Source organism: Siphateles boraxobius, unplaced genomic scaffold (genome assembly GCF_051911475.1).
Source record: "Siphateles boraxobius isolate OS27281-9 unplaced genomic scaffold, OSU_SipBor_1 130, whole genome shotgun sequence".
Lineage (NCBI taxonomy): Eukaryota > Metazoa > Chordata > Actinopteri > Cypriniformes > Leuciscidae > Siphateles > Siphateles boraxobius.
The window spans coordinates 32,081,675-32,091,684 of record NW_027508734.1 but is presented as its reverse complement, the minus strand read 5'-3'; positions in this window follow the sequence as shown (position 1 = coordinate 32,091,684).

Sequence of the window (10,010 nt, the reverse complement as noted above, 5' to 3'; positions counted from 1 at the left end):
CACACTGACGCACAATATATCAGGCAGGATAACTAGGCTATCTGTCATATAACTGTCATATAAACTATGGAATGGTTACAAGCACTGCAAGGGGTCTAGACAGTGCAGGATACAATAAAACCATTGTCATCTCATTAGTAATTGTGGGTATTTGTATATAAAGTGTAGCTCAAGCTACATGCTACATACACAAAGTGTAGCTACAAGCTAAGTTTGCCTAGATGCTGAAATTTAGATTATTAACATATTGGTCACATCTAAAATGAAAGCATTTTGCATATTAACAACTTTAGAGAAATGCAAATGTTTAGATTACAATAATATTGAGTTCAATTTTTATTGTTTTTGATCAACTAGATTAATTAAATGTTTAATGCCATTACATTCATATTGATTTAATTCTGCTCTGTATAATTTCTGGTGCCATATACTCAAGGATTTCATCATGTTACCCAAGCCTGAATTTTAAATTGTTAAAATTACTGGAAAATAATCTAATCATTCATTACTTAATGATTATAACTATACAAATGTATTTATAATATAATAGCCTAATACAAAGAATGGGAAAAGTTTTTTACTTTTCTAAAACTGTGCATATGTAGCCTAAGTACTGTTTAGATGCTGTCAATACGTCAATTTTTTTCAGCATTTATCCAAACATACACAAATACAAGTAATGCTGGGTACACACCAAAAGATAACCGGGTTGATTTTGGGCCGATTTCCCCCCTTCCGACAATCTTAGCTATGTCCAGATTATCTTGATGGTTCTACGGATTATCTTATCAGATTTTCCTGTGGTGTGAGGTGTGTTAAGAGTGTCCGAACCTGCTCGGAAGAACGTCGGAGCCGCCCCGATCGAGAATCATAAATATTCAACATGTTGAATATTTACGATCAGAAATCCTGATGTGTGGGGGGAACCCCGAGGACAAACGCGCCCACGCTCTGGAGATTATCACGTGAAATGAAACAATATCCAATCAGAAAGCGAGATGATGGAAGACGGAAGCATAACAAACGCAGTCTTTTTTTTAAAAAAATTTTTTTATTGAATTTTCAAAATTACAGAATTCAATATCAAGTTCTAGAAACATTTCTTTTAAACATTTTCACATTTGGTAAGTATAACTTGAAACAACAATGATAACAATGATAACACTATCATTGCAATTTCTTCCTGGATATTGTCCGCTACGCTTATTCTGAAGTCTCGCAAGATTTCCTGTGTTCACATTCGAGACTCTGATTGAAAATCTGTTTGTGTGTGGTGTGCTGTCTTTGTCACATCACGGCACACCAAACACTATAGGAGCAAAACGGTTAAATCTAGGATTTTTTTGTCCTCATGTTTGTGGTCTATCACATTTTGAAAAGATGTAAAAAAAAATATTTTGGTGTGTACCCAGCCCAAGCATTGAATACCAAATACATCAGGCTGAATAAACAGTAAATAGCAATATACTCCAAGTTAGGTAAAACTCAGAGATGTCTTGGCATGTAAAAATTTCATAAAACATTTTGAATTTAGATTTGGTAGTAACAACATGTACCATGGTGTCTTAATTTAAAGATGCTAGGCTATCTGTAAGAATTTTCATGTATAAATCGTTTTTTTTATTGCCAATGTGTGAACAGCAAGTAAACTCAAAGTTGAGACCTTCCCCGACTTCCTAGGTTGAAAGCCTGTAGACTGATTTTATCTCAGGGACACATTTTTGCAGGGAAAATCAAAAGGATGTGATGTTTCCGTGCGCTCCCAAGAGCCTCCGTCTTTGACACATGAAACGAATGCTTATACAATGTTTAGGATAATGCCGAAATAGCCATTCTGTACTGTAATGTAAATGAGTCATGCAAAGAAAAGGGACTGATGTAAACTTAAGATCTATTGTCTATAGTCCAGCCGCGGCTTGTCTGCAAGGGCAGGTTGGGCAGTGCCCCACTACAACAAAAATAATGCACTATAAACATGTTTCTCAACAGAATCTCAAAGTAGGCTTTTATTAAGCAAATCATTGAGTGAATTACTCACCCACTGCTTTAAAACATATCTGTTGGTTGGGCATGATTAAAGTTAAATGCACAATAGCAGGCAATGCATACAAACACTTCATATTTAGAAAACCTACCTGGCCGATTAAGTAGTTTATATTCTAAAATTTATGTTTTAAAATTTAAAGTTTCGTTTGGTGTAAATTAAATAACATATGGAATGGTCCTCTTCCTGACATAAATGCCAGAGCTGCTACAACAGAGCGTCCTGTGGATCACCTTTATAAGATTGGACGGGTCCGGAGTAGCACGGCATCAGCATCGGCATCTTCATCTGACTTTATTTTGGTTAGGTCCAGATTTCTCTGCAGTTGCTGCACATTGTAAAAAACGCTGAATCCATTCAAGCCACACTACAGGCAAGCAGTACCATAGGCTGTTATGAGATTCGTCACAAGCAACTTCTTACACAAAGGACCCTTTTCACAGACTGTTAAAGTCTGTTTAGAGAGAACGGTGTCGTCTTAGCGGCCCCTTATTTAATAATTTAATAACAAATGATCATTTAGACGGAAGTGAATCAATCAAAACTAACTTTAGCTGGAAAAAACATTTTCAAGAACCATTATAAAACCAAACCAATCTCTGTTACCTTAAATTATATGTTTATTTCTGTAAAGCTGCTTTGAAACAATCTACATTGTTAAAAGCGCTATATAAATGAGGATGACTATAACAGTGTAATTTTAAATACCTCGTCTGTCAATATGATCCCGTTGAATTGCAGAGCTCTGCAAACATATCCACATCGCTATGATCAAACGCTTTCTCAACTGCTATTTTCTCACGGCTGTCAAGTTTGTAATTTTATTACTGAGAGGAAAGCACGCAGCAAATATTCACATATTTTTTTAAACCCCTCAGCAACGTCAACGGCGTATGGATGTTCAATGGCAGTATCTCCAAATTATTTTTACTTCTAAGCAAAGAGCGATAAAGAGCAAAGTTCAGTCTCTTGTTGTAGCCTACTTTACGTTACGTGCACGACTCTAAAGCCCAATTTATACTTCTGCGTCAAACTCACGCTGTAGCTACGTCGTAGGCCCTGTGTGGGGAGCGCTTACCCTTCGGCGTACCCTCATGTGCACCTCTCCAAAAATGTAATAGCGCGTCAATTCTACGCGGACGCAAGCGCTGTGATTGTTCTGCTAGAACCCCTCCCTCGGGTTTCACATGTTCCCTCTGCATGTGTAATTGCGCATCAACGCAGACAACGACGCCGAAGTATAAATGAAAACCAACGCGTAGTGTTTCACGATTTCACACTTACAAATAAGTCAGATAGAATAAATGCGTATTTGGCGTGCTGTCCTAGGAGAGGGCTCCGGGCTTGGTATGCGCCCCGAATCCAGAGTACTCAACTCCCACCCCCCCATTCCTGACTGTGAAATATAAGCCAGGATTGAGGAGTCGGGGTGGTGGAGGAATGCTGAACTGTCAAGGAATGTTAGGTGAGTTGACAGAGAATATATATATATATATATGCTTCCTCTCGTGCTGATAGGGTAGACATGTAATTGTTTGGTGACCAGTTGAATGGAATGATTTATTTGAACGTGCTCCTCCCGAACCTTGTTTATAAAACATCATATAACGTAGAGGCTCCAGCGTAGGTCCGACGCAGAAGTAAAAATCAGCCAAAACCAATTCTGCGTCGGACATACGCCGGAGCCTCTACGCCGTAGACTACGCTTTGGTTTTAATTTATACTTCTGCGTCGTTGTCCGCGTTGACGCACGCAGAGGGAGCATGTGAAACCCGAGGGAGCGGTTTGAGCAGACCAATCACAGCGCTTGCGTCCGCGTAGAATTGACGCGTTGTTACATTGTTGGAGAGGTGCACGTCAGGGTACGCCGAAGGGTACGCGCGCTACGCACAGCCTACGACGTAGCTACAGTGTAAGTTCGACGCAGAAGTATAAAGGCTGATTTATACTTCTGCGTCAGACCTACACCGGAGCCTCTACGCCGTAGACTACGCATTGGTTTTAATTTATACTTCTGCGTCGTTGTCTGCGTTGACGCACGCAGAGGGAGCATGTGAAACCCGAGGGAGCGGTTTGAGCAGACCAATCACAGCGCTTGCGTCCGCGTAGAATTGACGCGTTGTTACATTTTTGGAGAGGTGCATGTCAGGGTACGCCGAAGGGTACGCGCGCTACACACAGCCTACGACGTAGCTACGGCGTAAGTTTGACGCAGAAGTATAAATTGGGCTTAAATTGGGCTTGAGGCTGAGCACGAGCAAAAAGTTTGCTGGCTGCAGTTCACTTAACGGCCACCGGTGTCATTAATAACAAGGGATTCTGAATTAGACAAATAGCCCCTTTAAACACAAAGAGGCAAATTCTACTGTTTCATTATGTTTGATATGTTGATACACCATATGTTGTTCTCTCATGGCAGCTTGTGCATTCTCTGACCTCTGATGGGTGGAGTTCACTCTAGTCCCACATTCACAGTTCATTTGTCTGCAAATTCATACATCACCCCAGAATTCCCCTGGTCCTAGCAGTGCAGTGCCGCTGTCTGTCAACCCAATCCAAGTTAAGTAGAGACTGCTGTCAGCTCCCATACACTGCCACACTGTACTATTCCCTGCAAGCATATCCTGTGGGGAACATTTTGTGTTAAATATCGCAATTCAGCCTTTTAATTTCTTTGGGAATGACTTAATTAAATATAATGCGAGTGTAATGAGCCCTGTTTCCATTAGTTTCAAGACAAATCTCCTAGAACTTGAAGGAAAAATCTACTATCATATCTTAATCTAATTTCTCACTACAAACACCTTAATCAGAAGTTTAAACACTGTTTGAGTCTGTGAATAAAGTCAGAGCTAACTTTATAAGCATAAATATGTCATTCAAATCCACCGGGCTTAAAATCTTTGAAAAACGTTTAATTAAAACATATTGATGTTATACCTGTATACAGGACTGCAGTATAACAACAAATAAAACAGTGTTTTGTCAAACATTTCAAGGAATGAATGAATAAAAACCCATCAAATTCTAACTGGATTGGCTATGTGTTCTACACAATGAACAAATATAATGAGAGTGTTGTTCTCCATATTAATGTGCAATTTACAATCCACAACATTATTGCACTAAGCAGAAGCTAAAAAAAAGAGACAGCCCCACATTCTGTGCTCAGTGGATGCTTGTCAGGACAGGACAGACAAAAGGATTATTTGCTGCTTTCAAAGGGAAGTTTAAAGGAAAACATCTGATTCTGGATTATGGCTTGTCTGGTGTCAGAAAAAGTGAGACTGGCAGAAGCCCTGCCAACAGTGTGACAGGACACATTCAAATAAGAAAACAGATTCCCAAATAAAAATATGATATCTGTAATCCTCTGATGACATCTGTCTGATTGAATTCATAATCACCCTAAAGAGAAGTGAATGGTAGGAGATGTGGATACAGATACAGATCCAAGAAAAAAAACTGGATGTTATCAACTGACTGCTTCAAACAGCTTCAATTGATTTTAGCTTTTAGCCAAGTAAGAAGAATGCAGTATATCCTGCCATCTGCTGGACAACCAGAGTTGCAAACCTCTTTATTATGAACATATCATTTTTTTTCTCTACATATAGTTTTTATTCTCAATTCTCTTTTTATATTCTATTACATCAATATATCAATAGTATACATTCAAAGATACATGCTGGATAATCTGATCCCTTTAAACCTAAACGTTTATAGATTTTACTAAAAATATAGGTTTAGCTGCTAGATTTGTCGTTTGTCATACTGTTCGTAAATGGCCAAATAACAAATGAGTAATTACATTTCTCTACTCAAACAAAAAACGGCATATGAATGCAATTTTTTAAAAGCATGATTTCACATTTTTATTAGAATCCATAATTGATATATTCTACTGTACTGCACATTTCAGACTGAAAAACAATGTTTTTAAGTTCATAAAATTCATATTTTACCTTGATACGAAATGTAATGTTAACTCGAAAATCGAATGTCTTTGACCTCTTAAGCTTCACAAAGATGACGGCGCACTGAAGATTTCCAAAAGGATATTTCAAAAGTTGTTTTTGTTTGTTTGTTTTTTGTCAATACTGAAAATCCTGCATTTTGTTGTCAGCAAAGGTTGCAACCTGGTTTCTCATCATCAGTTCAAGCTTTACAGCAGAATTGGAATTTGTGAAGCTGCTTTGAAAACAATCAACAAGGGTAAACATTTTATTTGTTTCGCAAAACATTGAGTTTTGATTATTAAGTGATCAAATTAGGCATATTTACACTATAAACAGAAATGCAAGGGGGTAAAAAATAATTAATTTATTTCTGAAAGCTTTAACTTTTGATTTCTAAGTGATAGATTTATGTATACCGGTATAAGTGTTTTGCGGACTTGGTCTGATGATTAGTTAGGCCTATATGAGTGACTGGCCTCAAGTAACACTTCTAGTCAAGTCACCTTCATTTATATAGCGCTTTTAACAACCAGATTGTTTCAAAGCAGCTTTAGAGTAATAACAGGAAATTAATGTTTTTAGCTTTACAGGGGCTCTAGAAAGAAAGTTATTGTCCAGCTAAATTAATTTTTGGATTAATTCACTTCCATTGCAAATATCATTAGTTATTAACTGTGCCGCTTTCAGTTTTTCTAACTGAAAACAGAAAACCCTTAATGCATTCTGGCCGCCCATTTGCACGACAACGGTGCCAGGTGGCTCGAGAATGCAAACCCTGAAATAGGTTCCTTGGTGCAAGTTTTGAAAACGTTATATCTCGGCGTGGCGTGCACATGCATACCACGTGTGTAAGCATTTTCTAAAAAAAACGTCATGTAAAATTTAATTAATACAAGAATCCCCCTATAGCCCAAGACTGGTTGCCCACTGAAGCTAAGCAGGGTTGAGCCTGGTCAGTACCATAGACAGTAGGTCAGTACCTGGATGGGAGACCTCCTGTGGAAAACTAGGTTGCTATTGGAAGAGGTGTTAGTGAGGCCAGCAGGGGGCGCTCACCGTGTAGGTCCTAATGTCCCAGTGTAGTGACGGCGACACAATACTGTAGCAAACACCGTCCTTCGGATGAAACATTAAAAATCCCATAGCACGTCTCGTAAATACTGTAGTAGGAGTAACCCCGTTGTCCTGGTCATATTTCCTCCATTGGCCTAAATCAATCATGGCCTCCTAATAATCCCCATGTTTTCAGTTGTCTCTATCACTTTCCCTCCTCTCCACCTATAGCTGAACTGTGGCTGCCGTCGCATCATCTAAGTGGATGCTGCACACTGGTGGTGGTTGAGGAGAGACTCACTCATATGACTGTAAAGCGCTATTAAAGAGTTAGTTCACATCTTTATCCCTGTTGTACCTAAAACAATATCTAAGCAATGTTATTGCGGTTGTGTGAGTTAAGGTTTTTGTCATCACTTCCTCACTGTCATGTCATTCCAAATTTGCATAACTTTCCTGTGGAATATTTTTTTTTTTTAATAACGTTGAGGTCCAAACAACATTGAATTTTATTGTAGACAAAAAAAAGAGACATTTTTCCAAAAAATCTTATTTTAAAAATGACACAACCTGTGTTAAATTCTTCTTACACATTAATGGGTGAGTTTTGGGATTAAGCATCTTGTGGTAATTTTAAATCATTCATATTTAAATAGTAGCCTAAATGTTGCACTTATCAGAGCAAAAATGGTGCAATATCCCACTGAAATAGTACAGTAAGTATTTTCAATTTATAGCAGTAGCTTATTACTTAAAATTATAGAATGGTTTGGATTAGTTTATAAATTAGATTAGTATTATAGAAGACCTTTGTAAGCTACAATAAAACAATAAATCATGGTTGTTTTGCATCCTTTTCAATGTGACATCTGATACTGATCCTATGAGAAAGGCATTAGCAGCAGCTCACTGTTGCTATAGCAACCTTCTCAGGTGAACGTAACCTATTCGAAATAACCTGTTTGGTGCTTAGCAGAAATTTGTAATGTTGTATTTAGTATAAGCCAAACGGTTCCTTTATAAACTGGAAGCTTTCATTTATAATCTCTTGAACTATAAAAACGAATGTGACAGTAATTGCCAATACAACACAACACAACACAACAATATGATACAGAATGGTAATAATTACAATAAATATAGCATTATAAAAATATTATCTCCATTACATAAAAGAATAACAATAAAATATATTTTTATTTTCTACTGCCTCTAATTCTTACTTCTCTGCTCAGTCATTTTCAATGGCTGATTCAGCAATTTATATTTGACACTTACACACCGATGTGGATGCGACATCAGGCAAAATTAAATGTTTGTTGTTACCAATGTCATTGTAAAAATACTTTATTTGAAGGTATGTTTGTCACCCATTATTCATTAACGGTGTCTGATTACAGGGCAGTTACCACCAGGAAAAATTGTTGTGGTTTGCCCATTTTGATCTCCATGGCTTTCTGATATTGATTAAAACAGTTTGTTTTTTACTAAGCCGCTGATATGACTGTAGTCTTCATCTCATGTAATTGTGTACATCATTTTAAGTGGACCTTAGTCTGTTAGCATAACTAATGTGATTAGCATCCACTAGATGCCAGCAAAGTTATGCAATTTTTTTTTCTTTAAACTGTCTATTTACACCAGATTGTAACTGTCTCTATTGACTTAGCAAACCAGCCTCATGCTGCACAAAAACCTGCTAGTAGACAAAGATAACAAGATATGTTACCATACAAAGCAAAACAAGCCAACAAGCCAAACTAAGTTAAAACACAAAGGCTAAGGCACTTTATAAAGTTGGTTCTTCTCTCTGTCTCTATGAATGACTTCTCAGCTGATGCTTAAAGACGTTCTATAAAATGTCACTTTATTACTGTCAGAAAATGAATGTGGCTAAAACAAAAAGACATTTTACAAGGAAGTCCACATCACTGCAAATAGATGGACTAAATAATTATTTTTCATAGCTTGTGTTTATTTTGGTTTTAATTTCAAACTTTTTTATAGGTACAGTAGCCACAATGTCAAATGGAAATATTTACTGCTGTTATGGAAGTCTGCTTATTCCTGCGAATCTCTCCATATAGAAAGCATATCTGAAATAACTGTTTTGAGAAAATGCATGGCAAGAGACCATTTGTAATCTTTGTAATATGACATTACCTATCTATCTCTCTCAACTTCCCATTTCTGGCACAGGAAAAGGGAGGGAACTTTTTTTTCAGAAAGCGGATGACTTGATTCTTGTTCTGCTTCCTTTGAGTAGTTCAATCAAAAGCAGCTTGCCTTTTAAAATTCCTGTCAAGATACAAAAAAAGTTTTACTTCTAAAGAAAAAAGAAAAAAACAACCTCTCAGGCACAGGTCATGGATTTCTGAATAAAGTATTATGAATGTAAGGGGCATCTGAATATTTTCATTTACTATTTATCAGATGTTCTTAACCAGAACAAAGTACAAAATAGCTTTAGATATATGAGACCATTATACTCATGAGACCGCAGGAATAACAACAGCAGCAGCAGCGGGAAGAAAACTTTGCTGTGAGGTTACAGCCAAGCATATGTGAGATTATTTTTTTGTTTTTTTTAAGGTCCCAGTAGATTAGAATGTGCATGCAACCCTGTGGTTTGCTGTTTGTTGCATTACCATACTTTTGAATAGGCTGTTCAAACACAACAAAATATAGATAAATGCATGCAGCATGACAGCTTGCTGAGGTCAAGTCAAGTCACCTTTATTTATATAGCGCTTTTTACAATACAGGTTGTTTCACAATCCTGTTACAGTGGTAACAGGAAAATAATTATACAACAATGTTTGTTTCTAGAAGAAAATAGAGTCATTGTCCAGCTTAAGTTCAGTGACGGTTCATTTCTGTTGTAAAAAAGTTATTAATTTAGTTAATTTATCTATAGCCTACAGCCACTCTGGAGAAAACCGTGATGTCATCGT